This window comes from Chiloscyllium plagiosum, unplaced genomic scaffold, assembly GCF_037043375.1.
Source record: "Chiloscyllium plagiosum isolate Xiang-an unplaced genomic scaffold, Cpla_swu_hap1 HiC_scaffold_51, whole genome shotgun sequence".
In the NCBI taxonomy this organism is placed as follows: Eukaryota; Metazoa; Chordata; class Chondrichthyes; order Orectolobiformes; family Hemiscylliidae; genus Chiloscyllium; species Chiloscyllium plagiosum.
In genome coordinates this window covers 29399208-29421949 of record NW_028270189.1, presented here as the reverse complement: position 1 = coordinate 29421949, position 22742 = coordinate 29399208, and positions in this window count along the sequence as shown.

Below are 22742 nucleotides of genomic sequence, written 5' to 3'. Positions count from 1 at the left end.
AGGGCGTCGGGGATGGAGTGATTGTGAGAGGTCAGGGTGACCGTGATGGAGTGAGTGTGAGGGGGTCCGGGTGAAAGTGATGGAGTGAGTGTGAGGGGGTCAGTATGAAGGTGATGGAGTGAGTGTGAGGGTGTCAGAGTGAAAGCGATAGCGTGAGTGTTAGGTGCCTGTGTGAAAGTGATGGCGTGAGTGTGAGAATGTCAGGGTGTCGGCGATGGTGTGAATGTGAGGGGGTCAGAGTGACCGTGATGGAGTGAGTGTGTGGGAGTTGATGGTGATGGAGTGAGTGTGAGGGGGTCAGAGTGACCGTGATGGAGTGGGTGAGAGGAGTCAGAGTGATGGTGATGGAGTGAGTGTGAGAGGGTCAGGGTGACTGTGATGGAGTGAGTGTGAGGGATCATTGTGACGGTGAGAGAGTGAGTGCGAGGGGGTCAGCGTGACGGTGATGGAGCATATGCGTGGAGATCAGGATGGCAGTGATGGAGTGAGTGTGAGGTTGTCCAGGGAATGTTGATGAAGCGAGTGTGGGGGGTCAGGGTGACGGTGATGGAGTGAGTGTGAGTGGGTCAGGATGACGGTGATCGAGCGAGTGTGAGTAGGTCAAGGTGATGGTGATGGAGTGAGTGTGAGGGGTCATTGTGACGGTGAGAGAGTGAGTGTGAGGGATTCAGAGTGACGGAGATGGAGTGGGTGAGAGGGGTTCAGGGTGAGAGTGATGGAGTGAGTGTGAGGGGTCAGGTTGACATTGATGGAGTGAGTGTGAGTGGGTCAGGGTGACGGTGATGGATTGAGTGTGAGGGTGTCAGGATGACATTGATGGAGTGAGAGTGAGGGTGAGGGGTAACGGTAATGGAGTGAGTGTGAGAGGGTCAGGGTGATGGTGATTGAGTGAGTGTGAGATTTTCATGGTGACAGTGATGGAGTGAGTGTGAGGGCGTCCAGGGAACCTTGATGGAGTGAGTGTGAGGGGGTCAGCGTGACGGGGAATGAGTGAGTGTGAGGGCATCAAGATGTCGGTGATGGAGTGAGTGTGAGGGAGCCAGTGTGAGAGGGTCAGGGTGGCAGCGATGGAGGGAGTTCCATGTTGTCTGGGTGACGGTGAGGGAGTGAGTGTGAGAGGGTCCGGGTGATGGTGATGGAGTGAGTGTGAGGAGATCAGTGTGACAGTGATGGAGTGAGTGTGAGGTTGACCACGTGACCGTGATCGAACGAGTGTGAGGGGGTGTAGGTGACGGTGATGGTGCGAGTGTGAGTGGGTCAGGTTGACAGTGATGGAGTGAGTGACAGGGGCTCAGGCCGATGGTGATGGAGAGAGTGTGAGAGATAACAGTGACAATGACGGAGTGAGTGTTAGGGGCTCAGGGTGGCAGTGATGGAGTGAGTGTGAGAAAGTCAGGGTGACGGCAATGGTGCGAGTGTGAGTGGGTCAGTGTGATGATGATGGAGTGAGTGTGAGGGGGTCAGGTTGACAGTGATGGAGTAAGTGTGAGGGTGTCAGTGTGACGGTGATAGAGTGAATGTGAGGGAACCTGTGTGATGGTGATGGGCTGAGTGTGAGGGGGTCAGGGTGACAGTAATGGAGCGACTGTGAGTGGATCAGGGTGACGGTGTTGGAGTGAGTGTGAGGTGTCAGGATGACGGTGAAAGAGTAAGTGTGAGGGGGTCAGTATGATGGTGATGGAGTGAGTGTGAGGGGGTCACGGTGATGGTGATAGAGTGAGTGTGAGCGGGTCATGGTGCCAGTAATGGAGTGAGTGTGAGGGGGCCAGTGTAACAGTGATGGAGTTCGTGTGAGGCGGTCAGGGTGACAGTGATGGAGTGAGTGTGAGGGGGTCAGGGTGACGGTGATGGGGTGAGTGTCAGGGGTCAGTGTGCCAGTGATGGAGTGAGTGTGAGGGGTTCCGGGTGACAGTGATGGAGTGAGTGCGAGAGGGTCAGTGTGACAGTGATGGAGCGAGTGTGACGGGGTCAGGGTGACAGTGATGGAATGAGTTTGATGGTGTCAGATTAACAGTGATGCAGTGAGTTAATGGGGTCACGGTGACAGGGATGGAGTGAGTTTGAGAATTCAGGGTGACGGTGATGGAGTGAGTGTGAGGGGGTCAGTGTGAAGGTGATGGAGTGAGTGTGAGTGGGTCAGGGTGATGGTGATGGAGTGAGGGTGTGGGGGTCAGTGTGACAGTGATTGAGTGAGTGTGAGGGTTTCAGCGTGACGGAGATGGAGTGGGTGTGAGGGTGTCAGGGTGAGTGCAATGGAGTGAGTGCGAGGGGTCAGTGTGACAGTGATGGAGTGAGTTTGAGGGGTCAGTGTGACGGCGATGGAGTGAGTGTGAGGGGGTCAGTGTGACAGTGACGGAGTGAGTGTGAGGGGGTCAGGGTGACGGTGATGGAGTGAGTGTGAGGGGGTCAGGGTGACGGTGAGGGAGTGAGTGTGAGTGTGTCAGCAAGACGGTGATGTAGTGAGTCTGAGGAGATCAGTGTGACTGCGATGGAGTGAGTGTGAGGGGGTCAGTGTGACAGTGATGGAGTGAGTGTGAGGGAGTCAGTGAGACAGTAATGGAGCGAGTGTGACGGGATGAGGGCGACAGTAATGGAGTGAGTGTGATGATGTCAGAGTGACAGTGCTGCAGTGAGTTTGATGGGGTCACGGTGACAGTGATGCAGTGAGTGTGAGAGTTCAGCGTGACGGTGATGGAGTGAGTGTGAAAGGGTCAGGGTGACAGGGATGGAGTGAGTGTGAGGGGGTCAGTGTGACCGTAGCGTAGTGAGTGTGAGGGGGTCAAGGTGACGGTGTGGGTGTGAGTGTGAGGGTGTCAGCAAGACGGTAATGGAGTGAGTGGAAGAGGGTCAGTGTGACGGTGATGGAGTGAGTGTGGGGAGATCAGTGTGACTGTGATGGAATGAGTGTAAGAGGGTCAGGGTGACTGTCATGGATTGAGTGTGAGTGTGTCAGGGTGACAGTGTTGGATTGAATGTGAGGGGTTCAGGTTGACAGTGATGGAGTGTGTGTGAGTGGTCAGGGTGACGGTGATGGAGTGAGTGTGAGAGGGTCAGTGTGACAGTGATGGAGTGAGTGTGATGGTGTCAGAGTGACAGTGATGCATTGAGTTTGATGGGGTCATGGTGACAGTGATGGTGCGAGTGTGAGGGGGTCAGCGCGACAATGATAGATTGAGTGTGTCGGGATCAGTGTGACAGTGATGGAGTGAGTGTGAGGGTGTCAGAGTGAAAGTGATGACATGAGTGTGAGAATGTCAGGGTGACTGCGAAGGTGTGAGTGTGAGTGGGTCAGTGTGACGATGATGTAGTGAGTCTGATGGGTTCAGGGTGATGGAGATGGAGTGATTGTGAGGGTTCAGGGTGAACGGTAATGGAGCGAGTGTGATGTGGTCAGGTTGACAGTGATGGAGTCAGTGTGAGGAGCCAGGGTGACAGTGATGGAGTGTTTGTGAGGATGACAGGGTGACAGTGATGGAGTGAGAGTGAGGAGTTCAGGGTAACGGTGATGGAGTGAGTGTGAGGGGGTCAGTGTGACGGGGATGGAGTGAGTGTGAGGGGGTCCGAGTGAAAGTGATGGAGTGAATGTGAGGGTGTCAGTGTGACGGAGATGGAGTGATTGTGTATGGGTCAGGGTCATGGTGATGGAGTTAGTGTGAGAGGGCCAGATTGACTGTGATGGAGTGAGTGAGAGGGGTCATTGTGACGGTGAGAGGGTGAAAGTGAGGGGACCAGTGTGATGGTGATGGAGTGAGTGTGAGGGGGTCAGGGTGACAGTGATGGAGTGAGTGTGAGTGGATCAGGATGACGGTGATGGAGTAAGTGTGAGGGCGTCAGTACGATGGTGATGGAGTTCGTGTGAGGGGGTCACGGTGACGGAGATGGAGTGAGTCTGAGGGGGTCACAGTGCCAGTGATGGAGTGAGTGTGAGTGAGTCAGTGTGACAATGATGGAGTTCGTGTGAGGGGGGTCAGGGTGACAGTGACGGAGTAAGTGTGAGGGGGTCAGTGTGACCGTAGTGGAGTGAGTGTGAAGGGGTCAGGGTGACGGTGAGGGTGTGAGTGTGATGGTGTCAGAGTGACAGTGATGCAGTGAGTTTGATGGGGTCACGGTGGCAGTGATGCAGTGAGTGTGAGAGGGCAGGGTGACGGTGATGGTGTGAGTGTGAGAGGGTCAGGGTGACAGGGATGGAGTGAGTGGGAGGGGGTCAGTGTGACCGTAGTGGAGTGAGTGTGAAGGGGTCAGGGTGACGGTGAGGGTGTGAGTGTGAGCGTGTCAGCAAGACAGTAATAGAGTGAGTGGAAGAGGGTCAGTGTGGGGTGATGGAATGAGGTTTGGGAGATCAGTGTGACTGTGATGGAATGAGTGTGAGGGGGTCAGGGTGACTGTCATGGATTGAGTGTGAGGGTGTCAGGGTGACAGTGTTGGATTGAGTGTGAGAGGTCAGGGTGACGGCGATGGAGTGAGTGTGAGAGGGTCACTGTGATAGTGATGGAGTGAGTGTGATGGTGTCAGAGTGACAGTGATGCAGTGAGCTTTATGGGGTCATGGTGACAGTGATGGTGCGAGTGTGAGGGGGTCAGCGTGACGGTGGTAGATTGAGTGTGTGGGGGTCAGTGTGACAGTGATGGAGTGAGTGTGAGGGGGACAGGGTGACGGTGATGCAATGGGTGTGAGGAGGTCAGGTTGAGGCTGATGTAGTGATTTTGAGTGGTCTGTGTGACTGTGATGGAGTGAGTGTGATGGTGTCAGGGTGACGGTAATGGAGTGATCGTCAGGGGTCGGGTGAGGGTGATGGATTGTGTGTGTGGAGGGTCAGTGTGACAGTGATGGAGAGAGTGTGCTGCTGTCAGGGTAACAGCGATGGAGTGAGTGTGAGGAGATCAGTGTGACAGTGATGGAGAGAGTGTGATGCTGTCAGGGTGACAGCGATTGAGTGAGTGTCAGGGGTCGGGTGAGGGTGATGGAGTGAGTGTGAGAGGTCAGGGTGACGGTGATGGAGTGAGTGTGGGAGGTTCAGGGTGACGGGGATGGAGTGAGTGTGAGGGGGTCAGTATGACCGTAGTGGAGTGAGTGGGAGGGGGTCAGGGTGACGGTGAGGGTGTGAGTGTGAGGGTGTCAGCAAGACGGTAATGGAGTGAATGGAAGAGGGTCAGTGTGACGGTGATGGAGTGAGTGTGGGGAAATCAGTGTGACTGTGATGGAATGAATGTGAGGGGGTCAGGGTGACTGTGATGAAGTGAGTGTGAGTGGGTCAAGGTGACAGTGATGGAGTGAGTGTGAGAGGGTCAGGGTGACAGGGATGGAGTGAGTGTGAGGGGATCAGGGTGATGGTGACGGAGTGAGTGTGAGGGGGTCAGTGTGACGGTGAGGGAGTGAGTGTGAGTGTGTCAGCAAGACGGTGATGTAGTGAGTGTGAGGAGATCAGTGTGACTGTGATGGAGTGAGTGTGAGGGGGTCAGGGTGACTGTGATGGAATGAGTGTGAGGGGGTCAGGGTGACAGTGTTGTGATGAGTGTGAGGGGGTCAGTGTCACGGTGATGGAGTGAGTGTGAGGGTGTCAGAGTGAAAGTAATGACATGAGTGTGAGAATGTCAGGGTGACGGCGATTGTGTGGGTGTGAGTGTGAGCGGGACAGTGTGACGATGATGTAGTGAGTCTGATGGGTTCAGGGTGATGGACATGGAGTGACTGTGAGGGTTCAGAGTGAACGGTGATGGAGTGAGTGTGATGTGGTCAGGTTGACGGTGATGGAGTGAGTGTGAGGGAGTCTGGGTGACAGTGATGGAGTCAGTGCGAGGAGCCAGGGTGACAGTGATGGAGTGTTTGTGAGGATGACAGGGTGACAGTGATGGCGTGAGAGTGAGGGTGAGGGGTAACGGTAATGGAGTGAGTGTGAGAGAGTCAGTGTGACGGGGATGGAGTGAGTGTGAGGGACTCAGTGTGACGGAGATGTAGTGAGCGTGAGGGGCTCAGGGTGAATGTGATGGAGTGAGTGTGAGGGGGTCAGGGCGTCGGGGATGGAGTGATTGTGAGAGGTCAGGGTGACCGTGATGGAGTGAGTGTGAGGGGGTCAGTATGAAGGTGATGGAGTGAGTGTGAGGGTGTCAGAGTGAAAGCGATAGCGTGAGTGTTAGGTGCCTGTGTGAAAGTGATGGCGTGAGTGTGAGAATGTCAGGGTGATGGCGATGGTGTGAATGTGAGGGGGTCAGAATGACCGTGATGGAGTGGGTGAGAGGGGTTCAGGGTGACAGTGATGAAGTGAGTGTGAGGGGTCAGGGTGACATTGATGGAGTGAGTGTGAGAGGGTCAGGGTGATTGTGATTGAGTGAGTGTGAAATTTTGATGGTGACAGTGATGGAGTGAGTGTGAGGGCGTCCAGGGAACCTTGATGGAGAGTGTGTGAGGGGGTCAGCGTGACGGGGAGTGAGTGAGTGTGAGGGGATCAAGATGTCGGTGATGGAGTGAGTGTGAGGGAGTCAGTATGAGAGGGTCAGGGTGGCAGCGATGGAGTGAGTTTCATGTTGTCTGGGTGACGGTGAGGGAGTGAGTGTGAGAGAGTCCGGGTGATGGTGATGGAGTGAGTGTGAGGAGATCAGTGTGACAGTGATGGAGTGAGTGTGAGGTTGTCCACGTGACCGTGATCGAACGAGTGTGAGGGGGTGTAGGTGACGGTGATGGTGCGAGTGTGAGTGGGTCAGGTTGACAGTGATGGAGTGAGTGACATGGGCTCAGGCCGATGCTGATGGAGAGAGTGTGAGAGATATCAGTGACAATGACGGAGTGAGTGTTAGGGGCTCAGGGTGGCAGTGATGGAGTGAGTGTGAGAAGGACAGTGCGACAGCGATGGAGTGGTTGTGTGTGGGCCAGGGTGACGGTGATGGAGTGAATGTGAGGGGATCTGTGTGGCCGTGATGGGTTGAGTGTGAGGGTTTCAGGGTGACAGTGATGGACTGAGTGTGAGGAGGTCAGGGTGATCGTGATGTAGAGATTTTGAGGGGGTCAGGGTGATTGTGATGGAGTGAGTGTGAGTGGTCATTGTTTGGAGAGGCTGACTATTTGGGGAGGCCGACACATTGACGGACTCAGTAATTTATTTAAATTTGTTCACATAGAAGGACGGACTTGAAAAAAAAATCTTCGCCAAACAGTGAGGTGATGTTCTAATAGTATTTTTGCTAAGACGAGTAATATGGAGACCTGAGAAATGTTGGGAGGATGAGGGTTCGAATCCCAGCATGGCTGATGGTGGCATTGGTATTCAATAAAATCTGGAATTTAGAATCTATGATGACCATGAATTCATTGTTGAATGTTAGGGGGAAAAAAACACCATCTTGTTTACTAATGTCCTTTAGAGAAGGAATCTGCCATCCCTACCTGGTCTGGCCTACATGTGACTCCAGACCCACAGCAATGTGGTTGACTCTGGACAATGCATGTTCTAAACGAATAAACAAAAAGATTTATTTTAAATCATGGAGGAGCGCTTTTTTTGAACGTAATTGTGTTTTCAAATTTAAATAAAAAAGGATCACCTTGTTCGGATGGCACGATAGACGCTGCAATAATCAGTGGGAACTTGAGGGACAAATGTACAGAGAGATCTCAGATATATGTCAGAATAAAGAGGTTGTAATAGTAAGCAATTTAATTTTCCAAACATTGATTCGGATTCGGTTTGGTGGGTGGAGAATTTGTTAAATTAGTTCGAGAACATTTCCTTTATCATTGTGTAAATGTTCCTGTCGGAAAAGGAGCAGAAGATGACCTTTTGTAGGGTAACAAAACAGGACAAGTGACTGAAGTGAAAGTAGGGGAACGCTTTGTCTGGGAGGAAATTGCGGGCCACTTGTAGAAATATTTGCAAAATTGAGAATCACAGGTGAGGTGCCTGATGACTGGAGAGTGGCTAATGTTGTGCCTTTATTACGGGGAAGCCTGGGAAATGTAAACCTGGGAGCCTGACCTCAATGGTGGGTAAGTTGTTGGAGGTGCTTCAGAAGGATAGGATTAATATGCGGTTTAAGAGTTAAAGAATGATTAGGGATAATCAACTGGGAGAAGGTGAGGACAGGCAGGTGAATTGAATAGTGAGGTGCGGGAAAAGCGCAGCTGGACAGGCAGCATTCGAGGAGCAGGAGAATCGATGTTTCCGGTATAAGCCCTTCATCAGGAAGGGGATGATTGGGGATAGTCAGCATAACTTTATGAGAGGGTGTCTCATCAAAATGATTATTTGTTTAAGGTAGTCACCAAGAAGATCGATGAGGGCAGAGTGTTAGACATTGCTTATTTGTACTTTAGTAAAGCCTTTGGCAAGGTTCTGCATGGGAGATTAATTTGTAAAGTTGGATCACGTGGGATTCAGGGAGAACTTGTCAACTGGATACAAAATTAGCCAAACAGTCATGATTCGGAGATGCCGGTGTTGGACTGGGGTGTACAAAGTTAAAAATCTCACAACACCAGGTTATAGTCCAACAGGTTTAATTGGAAGCACACTAGCCTTCGGAGCGACGCTCCTTCATCAGGTGATAGTGGAGGGCTCGATCGTAACACAGAATTTATAGCAAAAATTTGCAGTGTGATGTAACTGAAATTATACATTGAAGAATTGATTGTCTGTTAAGCCTTATATCTGTTAGAATACAGTGATAGTTTCACTTCTTTCATGTGTAAATCACAAAACCGTTTTTTTTTAAAGTTGCATTCTCGGGTTAGCTGTTAACAATGGTGATAGCTAGACAACATGTTGAAGGTGTTAGCCCCCTGTGTTCTCTGTCTATGACCTGATGTTTAGTTTGATTGTAATATAAAAAGTCTTTGAGCTCAGAGTTCTACATAAATGTATGTAGTTTTTGAGCAAAGTGCAATGTAACTCTGCAAGTACAAAAAACTTCACCACACAAAATATATGTGTGCATGTGGGTCTTTGTCTGTCTGTGCGTGTCTGTCTGGGGTGGGGTGGGTGTCTCCTCAGGAGACAGCCACAGTCTGCAACTGACAGGGTACCCTTCGTTGTTCAGTACTTCCCAGTGGCTGAAAATTACGCCATTCTACAACTCATCCGCTTTATCCTCGATCATAACGTCTTTGACACCTCGGCACCACACTCTTCCGCAAACCCACAGACAACCTCACAATTCTACACTACTCCAGCTTCCACCCAAAACATATAAAAACAGCCATTCCCTATGGACAAGCCCTAAGCATACACAGGACCTGCTCAGATGAGAAGGAACGTGACGGACACCTGGAAGTACTCAAGGATGCCCTCACAAGAACGGGGTACGATGCTCAACTCATTGCCAGTTCCGACGTGCCACTGCAAGGAACCGTAATGACCTCCTCAGGAGAAAGACACAGGCTGCCACTGACAGGGTACCCTTCGTTGTTCAGTACTTCCCAGGGGCTGGAAAATTACGCCATGTTCTTCGTGACCTGCAACACATTATCAATGAGGATGAGCACCACACCAAGACCTTCCCCACACCTCCACTACTTGCCTTTAAACAACCACCAAACATCAAACAGATCATTGTTCGTAGCAAACTGCCCGGCTCTCAGGACAACTCCATACAACCCTGTCACCGTGGACGCTGCAAGACGTGTCAGATTGTGGACATAGATCCCACTATCACGCTTGGGAACACCTCCCACCTTGTACATGGCAGGTACTCATATGACTCAGCCAACATTGTCTATCTTATACGTTGCAGGCAGGGATGCCGGGAGGCATGGTACATTGGAAAAACTGAGCAAAGGATGAATCGGCACTGCACAACAATCAACTGACAAGAGGATTCCCTCCAAGTTGGGTAACACTTCAATGGTCCAGGACATTCAGCCTCGGACCCTCGGGTGACCATCTTCCAAGGTGGACTTCGGGACAGGCAGCAGAGGAAAGTGGCCGAGCAGAGCTGATAGCTGGGTTCGGTACCCATAGGGAGGGCCTCAACCGGGACCTTGGGTTCATGCCACATTACAGGTGATCACCATTGCACTACACACACACACACACACACACACACACACACACACACAAACACACACACACACAAACACACACACACACACACACACACACACACACACACACACACACACACACACACACACACACACAACCCCCACCCCAGACAGACACACACACAGACTGACAAAGACCCACATGCACGCATATTAGATTAGATTAGATTACTTTACAGTGTGGAAACAGGCTCTTCGGTCCAACAAGTCCACACCGACCCGAAGCGCAAACCACCCATACCCCTACATTTACTCCTTACCTAACACTACGGACAATTTCGCATGGCCAATTCACCTGACCTGCACATTTTTGGACTGTGGGAGGAAACCCACAGTCATTTGTACCAATGCTCTCCTGATTTTCCTCTCGAGTATAGTCCTGTACTGAATTACTCCACTTCTTCCATATCTGCACTCAGGAGGAGCAATTCCACTCCAGAACATCCCAGTGGCTGGCAAGTTGTTGGAAGGGACTCTGAGGAATAGGATTTCCATGTGTTTGGAAAGGCAAGGCATGATTAGGGATCGTCAACACGGCTTTGTGCGTGGGAAATTGTGTCTCACTAACTTGATTGAACCTTTTGAAGAATGACAAAGATGATTGAAGGGAGACTGTGGACGTTGTCAAAATGGACTTCAGAAAGACACTCAACAAAGTTCTACAAAGCAGACTGGTTACCAAGGTTAGATAACATGGAATGCACGGAGAACTAGCCATTTGGATACAAAATTGGCTTGAAGGTAGGGGACAGAGGGCAGTGATCGAGGTTTGCTTTGTTGTCTGGAAGCCTGTGAACCGCAGTGTGCTACAAGGATCGATGCTGGTCTTTTTATATGAATGATCTGGATGTGAATATATGAGATATGGTCAGTAGTTTTACAGAAGACACCAAAATTGGAGGTGTAGTGGACAGCAAAGACGTTTACTTCAGTGAAGAACGGGATCTTGATCAGATGGGGCAATGGGCTGAGGAATGGCAGACAGTATAATTTAGATACATGTGAGGTGCTGCATTTTGGAAAGGCAAATCAGGGCAGGACTTATACACTTAATGGGAAGGTCCTGGAGAGCTTTGCTGAACAAAGAAACATTGGAGTGCAGGTTCACAGTTCCCTGGAAGTAGAGTCACAGCTAGGCAGGGTAGTGAAGGCAGCGTTTGGCACACTTTCCACTATTGGACAATGCATGAATACAGAAGTTGTGATGTCCTATTGTGGTTGTATAGGATATTGATTTAAGGCTCTTCTGGAATTCTGTTTTCCGTTCCAGTCTCCCTCTTCTAGGAATGTTATTGTGAAACTGGAAACATTCAGAAACGTTTTGCAAGGGCTTTGCCAGGTTTGCACGGTTTAAGCTACTGGGAAAGCCTAAACAGGCTGGGAATATTTTCCCTGGAGTTTTGGAGACTGAGAGGTGATCTTGTCAAGATTTATAAAATCATGTTGGGCATGAATAAGGTGAACAGTAGGGTCATTTTCGCATGTGTAATGGGGTCAATACTAGAGAGCACAGCATAAGGTGTGAGGGAAAAGATTAAAAGGGGTCTTAGGGGCAACTTCTTCACGTCGAGGGTGGTGCTTGTATGGAATTAGCAGCCGGAGGAAGGGGAGGAGGCTTGTACAATTACAACATTTAAAAGGCATCTGATTGGATACATGAAGAGGAAGGATTTCGAGGGATATGGGCCAGCTCCTGGCAAATGGGAATCCAGGATTCCTGGTTGGCATATATGAGTTGGACCTTAGAGATTGTTTCTGTGCTGTACATCTCTATGACACTAATAAATTAAACCTAAAAGATTTCTCTTTTATGGAGATGTAACATAATTTCATATAATTCTCCTTGGAGCTGAGAAGGTTAAGCAGTGATTTCGACCAGGAACAGATAGTTTTCAGGGATATTAAATTTACAGAGAGAAATTATAAACTTTTGTGACCATTTTTAGTAACTACTTTCGTTGGCAAATAATGCAGGGTGATAATGTGAAGGTTGTTTTACTCAGTGAGTGTGAAGGGAGTCGGAGAGACAGCAGAGACTGGGAGAGAAATGGAGTTAGTGTGCACTGGGAAGGTTTATAACCACATGATCCAGGCTGCTAGACCTGAATTAGAAATTCCCGGTAAAATAAAATCAAAAGAACTGCGGGCGATATAAATCAGAAACAATAATCAGAAGGTGCTGGACAAGTTCAGCAGGTCTGGCAACATCTGTGAAGAGATTTCAGAGTTAACGTTTCTGAGCCTGTGACCCTTCCTCAGAGCTGATAGTCGGCAAATATTGGTTTATATGCTGAAGGGTGTGGGGAGGATGTAAGTTGTAAAGGATCAGTAGGGATAGAGTGAAAAGAAGAGTTGGATAAAGGAGTGGATAACAATGTTGTTGGGAGGGTGAATCACTGTTAAAGGAGACTTGGTGACGAACCAGAGGTAGTGTGTAATTGCAGGCTATGTGATAACAAAGCTATGTCCAGCTTAAACTTCCGTCTTGATTGTGTTGTGTGTTCAAATCCCACATGCTACTAAGGTCGCAATTGATACGCTACAGGCAGTTGTGTATGATAAAACTACACAGCTCCTGATGTTGCTTCATTCCATGGTTTGTGGCTCCTCACGGCTCTCATGCTGTCTGCGATAAACATGGGAAAATTAGCGACTGACTCTGAAAGCAGTGGGATCTCCAGCTGTCCAAATCCTCTCAACGACTTTACTTTCGGATGTATTCGTGGCCAATTTTGGTGCCAGTTTCTGTATCTCAAATGGTCAGCCCATTTGTCTGAAAGTTGGAGGTCCCAGCCCACGCAGGGCACAGACCCTCATATATTGCCGATTAGCATTGAGACCGACCATGTACGTCATTGCAACCACGAGAACTCATCCACGACTGACTTTGAGTCCGCAGTGAGTGAGACGGCTTTGCGCAGCAAGATGTGACCCTACTCTCCAGTAGTTCCCGCTACCAACAGAAGTGGCCACTTCAGCTTCAATCAACGGCTTCCTGCTCAGTCCTCAAAAACAGCTCATGGAAATTTCTTCCTCCGGAACGGCTCTTACCATGTGAAAGGGGCAAACAATCGAATATAATCTAGGAATGGCTTCAGACGATTGCTCCTGTTCTCGGAACGTTTTATAAACAAAAGTCCTGTCTAGAAAATAAGAAATGGTAAACGTTGTAAGCAGGTAGAACAAAGAAAGCGTTGATTGTGTGAACTCTGTCTCGTCAGAAGACGGGATTCCCTACAGTCTAGTCAGAAATGATTTAGTTTCCCAAGGTATTTTCCTGATTGATTTGTTGTCTGCCAGAATGGCTGGGAGTCACTTCGCGGACCAAAGGATTAGGGATAAAATGTGAAAATATTAACATTGAATGCTAAATACCGGTGCAAGTCCTAAATAACATCTGAGAAATGAAAAGTGTGAATGATGTCATTCGCAATTGGGAGGAATGAACTAGATCCTTGCAAATGCCAGTGCCAGATGTATTATACTCAGTGTGAAATAACAAACTAACCAACCACATACCCGACCTGGCACGCTCAGTCGATAGACCATGCGACTTGTAATCTCAGTGTCGTGGGTCAGAGTCCCAAACTGGTCGTATTCTTCTGTTAATAGGTTCGCAGCACTATATTCCACTTGCAGTGTTGCAAGAGCGCATTTGCTTGCTGTAACTGCTTCTGTTGACACTTTGGTCCCACTGTTGTTGATCATTTGTTGGTTTCTGAGTAAAAACTCTCTTTACTTTACCAGTCCAGCTGCATATACGATAAACGATGTGTCTTTCAAAACGTCAGGTTCCACTCCAACTATGCACCAAGCAACATGTCCAGAAACGTGGAAAGCGAATGGCCACTTGCTGGGGGGATTGAGATTGACCGCTCTATGTCAAATGGTGCTGAACCAAAATTAACTGATTTAAAAGGTTATGATGGAAACCGAATGGAACTCCCGGAATATTTCGCAATTCTTTCAGTAAATGACCATGTCGTGTGCCCATGTGGGTTAACGTAATGCACGGTTTTTTGTCAGTAACAGGGGTTTGGGCGGGGCAGGAAAGTGAGGTTGCCGTGTGGGTCAGACGTGATCAGGTCGATCAGGGAATTCAAACGTCCACAGTGCAAAGAGAGCTGATCGGTCCAGGAACATACTCCCATCTTCTGTTTCAGTGCAAATAAAATAAATTGCTGGAAAATCTCAATAGGTCTGGTAGCATCTTGGAAAGGAAAACAGAGTTATGACTTCAAGACCAGTGACACTTCTTTTTCCATGTTCATCTCCCTCCACCTTACCTCACCCGTCCTTTTTATTGAATATGTCCTGATTCCCAACTTTATACTCAACTTCTCTTTTATTACTTCCTCTCCAACAATTTTCCAAGTCTCTAAATTTATATCAGACCTGTTCCATTTCTCACTTCAACCAGTTATGACCGGGAGACTTTGAAGTGAACAATTAACTCTGTTTCTATTTCCTTCGATACCGGATGACTGGAGACAGAGAAAGCATCGGAGGACAGTTAGAGCTTTCAGCTCATCTAGCCGGCCCAGCTATTCGATCATGGCTGATATTGTTTCCAATCCAATTCTCCCGCCTTCTCTCTGTGACACTGAGCCACCCTGAATTTAGGATCCAGTCTTTTGTTTTTCCCGGAGTGGGTCTGAATCCGCCCCAAACATCTCCAGATCTGCTGGCAGCTGTTACACTGTGTCTGTGTGTGATCGCGCTCTGTTTCAGTGCCATACAGCAAATGCAGTATGTTCTGAGCAAAGCAATCCCCACTTCGGGACAGATCGATCGTGTCTCTGGCCCCACTGTGTTTCTGCAAGGGAGTAGTTAGCTCCTTCGCCACCCACGGGATGGACTGGTGCTTCAATACGTGTGGAGAAAGAACGAGAGGACACATAAGTTTGTACAGGTCAGGTCACAAGGGTTATTGTCAGCATCAGTGGAGTCCCTGCTTCAGAGTCTGAGTTTGAATCGCCCACACATGGATACAATTCACAGTCAGGAAATGAAGATTTTTTTTTTCCTTTTCTTGTGGATTATCGGAATGAAAACCATTTCCTACTTTCACGCAGTGATCAAACGCGGATCCTGCCAGAATCAACCCAGTGATTGTTTGCATCCATGTAGAAGGATAGTGACAGCAGATACACGAGACAATTGTCACCACAAATCCCATCTTATGATCTCGCCTTTCTGAGCTGAAACTATCTCGCTGTTTCGTCAACGTCGCTGGGTCGAATTCTTGTAACTCCCTCCCGAGCCGCATCATGGCTGTATTTCTATACTGAGTACCTCCAGGATTATGTAAAGTAACTTACAATCTCAATCTCTGGAGTAATTATGGATAGGCAGTGAATCCGATCCCAAAGAGTATGGTGCATTTTCCAGACATTCATTTCCAAAAGCTGCAGTATCTAAGTGCACACACTAAAGTGGCCGGGAACAAGCGAGAAGTTTCGAAGGGGAGAAGGATAAACTGAAAGTCAATGATGACTGGGATGCATGAGGCAGGACGTGAGTGAGGAACCGGTGGTGCAAGGCTCAATTTTAGTGCTAATGGGTTCGCCCTTACTGCCCACTGTTAACACCGACTCACACATTGCTCCTGGTAATTTTATCACTATTACCCTGGTATATTGGTTTGAGATTCCCTCCGTGCATATTCATGTTATTATCCGGAGATGACGAATGCATCCTCTTTATCCAGTCAGATTAAAGAGGTGAAGCCATCAGTTTGAAAGCAAAGCAAGAAGAGATTGCCTCTTTCTGTGCATTTTCCGTGGAGTATGACCAGCTCTAAAGTGTTCATTCCAGCATAAGAAGAGGAAGATATAATTCTCATCGAGCAGCTTTATTAGAGAAAGGAATTCTGAGTTACCGTGATCTCATCGTTAATTAAATGCACATATGGATATGAAGAACAGTGTCTGTGGCTTCGTCACTTAAAGCAAATGGTAATAACCAGGCGAGCATGGTGTTAAATACTGTCAAATGTCCTGTACGTTGAAAGTTCATTGCTTCAACTTCTTGTAAAAGCCATATTGTTGATTCAACATCGCAAAAGTGACGGCTCAGCATGCTTCTTGCGTTTGAGCTCAGGCCGTTGTTATTTTGGGAACAATGGAGTGAGGCAGGAGACACTGCAGACTTGCCAGGCAATGTCGTGGCAATGACGTATTCAATGCGAGATGATGGCTCTCATTGACTGCTGTCACCATTAGTTAATTTTAGACAAACAGCAATGGCGCCATTGATATCCTATAATTGGAGTGAAACTGTTTTTTTTTACTGATCGGTTATGAATTCTGTTTTTCATTGTAAAAGTTCATCATGTTTTGAGTGAAGAAATGTCACCTGACCTCAGACTGAAGTGACAGAGACATTACCTGAAAAGTGTGAGCCCAGTTCTACACAATCTCACCGGGGGGAGGAGAAAGCCACTTAACAGGTATACACTCAAACTGTCACCGAATTTCAGACTTTTCTAAAAGCAGAATTGGAAAATGAGGGATATTGACAGATATAGAGAGGGAGAATGTAGAAGAAAGTGAGATGGTACAAGAGACAAAAGGAGACAAATAGATACGCAAATGAAGGTAGACACTGAAAACAGACATTCTCCATTAAACGTGGTCCTTCATGGACAGAAAGGAGAACAAACAAGTAATGAATAATGACCAGCCTTTCACCAACTCAGGACAACAGGAACAGTATTACAGCTGATAATGACATTTCACGTATTAAAGATGACGTTTGTCTGCTCATGTCAGTTTCTGATAAGTACACTGATTCGCGAAGTGAAACTGACAATTACCCAGAAATTAAAGCAATAAAATGTATAGGTAATCTGATTCTGTCGATCTGAAACATTAAATCTCTTTCTCGACACAGACGCTGTCAGGCTGGCTGACTTTCTCAGTCAATTCCTGCCACAGCAGTGAAAGCTGTGAATCCTTACTAGTAGATTCACAGTGAAAATGGCGCTGCATGTTTTCTTATGAATTCCCTTTTACTTTTTCATTTGTGATCATTTTAGCTGCACATCAGGTTCTTTCTTTCTTCTATTTCTTTCAGCGTGCAAAAGGCCTTTCCGCCCATCTACAGTGCGGGTCATCTGATAGTCAACTATTCTAATCCGAGTTTCCATCATTAGGCCCATAACCTTGCGTGTTCTGATGTTTCCTGGGTAAATGTCAATGCGATTCTCCCTGTGCTCTTCAATGACACAACAATGGGACTGAACGTTTACCTGGTCAGACTGTGTTGTAACCCCCCTGAGGAAATCATCCTCATTTTCACGCACACATTTGGACACACGGAAAAATCCCGCGAGAGAAGGAGAGATCTCAGGATGAAATCAGTTTAACGTGCTCACATCAGCCAGGTTCTCCGACCACCCCACCGCAGCCATTCAAAGATTCCGCAGCACAGAAAATGCACTTCAGCTCAACACGTTTTCACCAGTCAAACACAGGTCGATGACTGTTCTCGTCTCATGTTCCAACACTTGGCTCACAGCTTCAAACGCAGTTGGTGATAGAAGTATGCATCTCTATGCCTCTCAAACGTCTCTGCAGATTTCTGCTTGTTGAACCCTGACAGCCAGTGGGTTGCAGATTTTTACCATTCCCAATCTGTCCTTTTTTGTGTTTCCTTTTGATTTGATTCTTACAGTCGAAGACAGGGACCAATCTATCTTTGCATTTTTTGATATTTCTCCATCACAAACAGTAGGATTTGGGGTTGCATGGTGAAAGCCAAATGAATTACAATTCCATTGCTTTAACCACTCATCGACGATGACAAGACGACACTGGCCACTTCCTTTCCAGGTCTCTCTCTTTGTGGAGCTGAGGAAGAGTAAATCATTTTTGAGTTTGTTTGAATTCAATCATTTCACAGCTTCCAAACGCGTAAAATGTCGGAGCATGGTGAGTCTGGGTGTATCATCCTGATAGGTGGAATGGGCATTCAGTTAAAATATAAAACAGAATTTGGAGGAGAAACTCAGCAGGTCTGGCAGCATGTGTAGAGAGACAATTAGTGGGAATGTTCTAGAAATTCATCAGCACTGTGTTTTCTCCCACAGGTACTCCCAAATTAGCTACTTTCTACAGCTTTTTCTCTTTGGTTTCAGATTCCCAACAGTCACAGTTCTTGACATTAATCTTGAAAGCAATGCTAAATGTCTTTGTGGTTCGTCACACGATAGTGTTTCCATTTGGAGAATATCTTTCTGACCTCATTAGAAACCGAAACTGTGCAGCAAAGCAAACAAATGCAGTAAGTGCAGGTATCACTCTCGCCCTGGGGGCTCTTGAATCAAGTATCTTTCATTCAGCAGCCTAATGCGCTGACACTTGCGATCCAGCACCTCTCACGAGCCTCTAAAGTAGGCTGTTGCTGAATCTCAACTTCAGTCTGCCATTTCCAGAATGACAACTCTCCTCCGTACAACTCCGTTGTACTTTTCCAAAATAAAGGCTGCGACATTCAATATGGAGGCAAGGGAAGAATCTGATCCCACACACTGTAGACATGCCCATGTCACTGGGAACCAGTTCTCCTACAACCAGGACAGTCCGGGTTCGAGCCTCTCAATGTTTGTCTGGTCCCAAGCTTTTTCATTGTCCCGGAGTACGGATGAGGTTGGAATTCCTTATGTACAAGAACAAAAAATATTTCAATGTCTCAGATCCGCTCGTGTCCTGAGAACATCAGAGTTAATGTCCCGTCATCTTAAAGAAGGGGAAGCTGTTTTGACTGTTTCTGTTCAGTCCGACAGTTCACCCTTACTCATTCCCCTCCGATTCCACTTCCCAAGGAGTTTCTGAAGATTTACAAAACTGGAGATTGTTTCTATATTTTGCCTCCTTAACATTTTTCAGCTGTCACATAACAATATTTCCCCAAACTCTGTTCACAATCCTGTGTCTCGCACCATGTCCAGGGATGCGAATTCCCTTTATGAGGATAGAGTCCAGAGACTGCTAACTTTCACTTTGGAGCTAAAAGGTTAACCAGAGATTCCCTGCGGTTGTTTATCATGATGTGGGAGGGAACGGTGGGGATGGGCATTTTGACGAGCAGGAGGAAAACTTGCCACTGACCAGGGTCAGTAAACAGAGGACTGGGATTAAAGGAATGTAATGTAAAGTAGCAATTTGCAGAGTACATTCAGAGAATACTGCAGAAACTCGACGAGTCCAGCAGAATCTGTGGAAAGAGAAACAGAGTCAACGCTTTGATAGTGGGACATTTCTGATTAAGAACTCGAGTTAATGAAATGTAATTGAATAATCGGCCGGGACGGGTTTTTTTCAAGTTGGAGCGCGAATTCGTCTCACAGAAAATCATTGAAAAACATAGTCAACAAGACTCGCACTTGCGTGGAGAATTACTTACAATTCACATTAACGACAAGGATACGACTACATCTTTGCCGTCGGCGCTTAACAGATCTTATGGAATGGAGGTTTACACCGTGAACCAGTATTTTGCTTGTCCTGTCTGCAGCATGACCCCAGTATTCGCTGACCCCTCTCTTGGTTCAGAATGGAGTGGCATGCTGGGAAACCAAGTTGAATTACATGCCTTGATGAGAGATAATTGTTTCAGAGCTGCCTCACAGCACCAGGGTCCCAGGTTTACTTCCAACATCGAGCGACTGTCTGTGTGCAGTTTGCAAGTTCTTCCCCTGTCTGCGTGGGTTTCCTCCCGCAGTCCAAAGATGTGCAGGAAGAGTGAGTTGGCCATGGTAAATTGCCCATAGTATTAGGTGCATTAGTCAAAAGGAAATGGGTCTGGCTGGGCTGCTCTTCAGAGGGTTTGTTTGGACTAGTTGGCCTGAAGCGCCGCACTGGAGGGATCCCATCAAATACAGTGGATGGCAAGTATCCATTGTCAATGCAGGGAGATTCATAACAATGGATCGAGAAAGAAAGAAATGTCCTTGTATTTGTCTGGCGCTTTCACCACCAGTTGAATTGCAGGCAATGAAGTGCTCTTGAAGTAGATTCACTATTGCCAAATTCAATGTGCAAATCTGGTCTATTTGTTTAATCAAAGGTCAAAATATGCAAATGTTTCAAATACTCGCAGCTGGCTTTGCAGACTGCAGACCGGCCTTCAGGTGTTTATTTTGTTCTGACTTACATCTGGGAAGATATGGGAACAGAGATGTCAAACATGTAAGACTCAAATGAGGAAGATATTCTGTCTTTCAGAGCAAGAAAATTAGTGACTGACTCTGTGAACAGTCCAAAATCTCCTTAAATCCCGTGGACCAGCCGACTTTCGGATACATGGAGAGCCGATTTTGATGCCACGTTTTATGTCTGAAATGGTCAGCGCAGTTGGCTCGAGCACCCCCCCCCCCCCCCCCGTCTCTCCCCCCCCCCGCCCACCCCAGGCAGAGCACCTCAATTATTTCAGATCAATCTTTGAGACCGATTGTACCCACATTGTAATCATCAGAACTTCACCCCGAATCCGTATGGAGTGAGACGGGAACACGCAGGAGAATGCAACCCCACTCCCTGCAAACCTCCGCTCCCAGCAGAAAGCGGCCACTGTAGCTTCAATCAACGGCTTGCTGCTCAGCCCTGGGACGCAGCTCAGATAAACTCCTTCCACAGCAAAAACTCTTCCCGTGTGAAAGGGGCAAAATATCCACTTTCATTTGGAAACAGCTTCAGAAGATTTGGAGTTTGTTCCCGTTTATGGAAAGGTTTTAAATCAAATCTTTTGCCTCAGAACTGACAAGTGGTAAAAGTTGTCGGCAGGAAAAACAAAGGAAGTGTTTATTGTGAGGACTGTATCTCCTTAGGCTGACGGGATTTCCTACACTCGAACCAGAAATGATTGTTTTTCCTTAGGTAATTTTCTGAATGAGTTGCCGTCCGCCAGAATGTCTGGGAATAACATCGGCGACCTAAACATGAGGTGAAAAAATATTAATGTATTAATATTGAATATTAAATCCAGCTGCAAGTGCTAAGTAAATTGTAATGTTCCGAAGAAATAATAATGAAATGTGAAAGTTGTGAATGCTGTTATTTTTTATGGGGATGAATGAATGAATCCTTGCAAATTGCAGTGCCACGGAAATTATGTTCAGAATGAAATGCCAATTAAGCCACTGCGCCCCTGGGTTGGCTAGCGCAGTCAGTAAAACAGAAGATGCTTGGTCTCAGGATAGCGCGGTCACGCCCCACGATATGGCCTTTCCTAATAAATAGAATTCTGGCTCTCCATTCCTCTTGCAATATGATAAGACAGCGCCGCTTTTGTTGACACGTCAGTTCCCCGTTTTGATCACACATCGCTTTCTGAGTGAAAACTGTCTCCACTTTACTTGAATTGCAGGAGACAAGTCTATCAGCGACCCTTTCAAAACGTGATGTTCCACTCCAGCCGTGCATCACCCAAAGTGCTCAGAAACATTGAATGGGAATTGCCACTTGTTGGGGGTACTGACAACGACGACTCCATCTCAGTTGGTTCTGCACCAAAATTAAGACATTCAGAATGTTCTGATTGAAAGCGAACGGAACTCTCCCAGAACGTTTCCCGATTCACAAGGAAAATTATCGTGTTGCATGTTCATGTGGGTTTACGTAATGAACAGTTTATTGTCAGCCACTGGAGTGGGGGTGGGGCAGGATTGTGAAGTTTCACTGTGGGACAGAAGTGATCCGGTTGAACAGGAAATTCAAATATCCACAAAGCAGAGAGCGCGGATTGTTCCAGGATAACTCTCCATCTTCTGACTGTGTACCAGCAAAAGAAATTGCTGAAACATCTCAGCAGTTCTGGGAGTATATTGGAAAGGGAAACAGAGTTAAGACCGGGACCAGTGACACTTCTTGTTCCATTTCCATCTCCCTATGCCTTTCTGCAGACTTATTTTCATTGAATATCTCCTAACTCTGCTTCTCTTTTGTTAGTCCTTACTCCCAAACGAATTGACGACGCAGTGTTCACGCCTAGTGTAGTCCAGGGGTCTGCGACTGTGTACTTATTCTAATGCCGAGAGATGTCACCCGTTCCTGGTCTTTGGGACAAGCAGTATCGTACCACGAGAGTGTACCTCGGGGTAGCAGCACCCCTTCCATCCCAGGGGGTGGTGGTGGCATCCTCTCTCTCCATAGGACCATATTCTTACCGCCATCATGGTCTGATTATTGATAAAGGAACAAGTAATGTTAATGTTCATACCATTTGCGTAGGTTGTGGAGCTAGACTCATTGTTCAAGTACAGCGCCTTAGTACACGGGGAGATCCCCAAATGAACTCTCCACTGATTTGTGCAAATACACGTTGCTCCCCTGCCTTCTACTATATGGATGGTTGTGGTTGGTAGCGTGTCAGTATTGGGACTGCAATTAGCCTTGAGTTCGAGTGGGTGCATGAGATTTGCACTCATTGTTCCCCCATCAGGGTCAGTGCAGTCGCTGCCTGCGGAAGCAGGCAGCTAGCATTTCTTGCCAGGCTCTCTATAATTTGTTCGTCAGTCCACCTTCGGGCTGTGTGCAAACATAACCAACAAGGGTAGCCAACTTCTAATCTCGCGTGTTGAATTAGTGCAAAGGCACACGCTCTGTTCCCTTCACATCTCGCGGTGGTCAATCGCACCTCAGAACCTACTGGTATCGCATTTACGCCATTTATCTCGTGAAGGGCCAAATCCACTATCGAGATGGACTGGC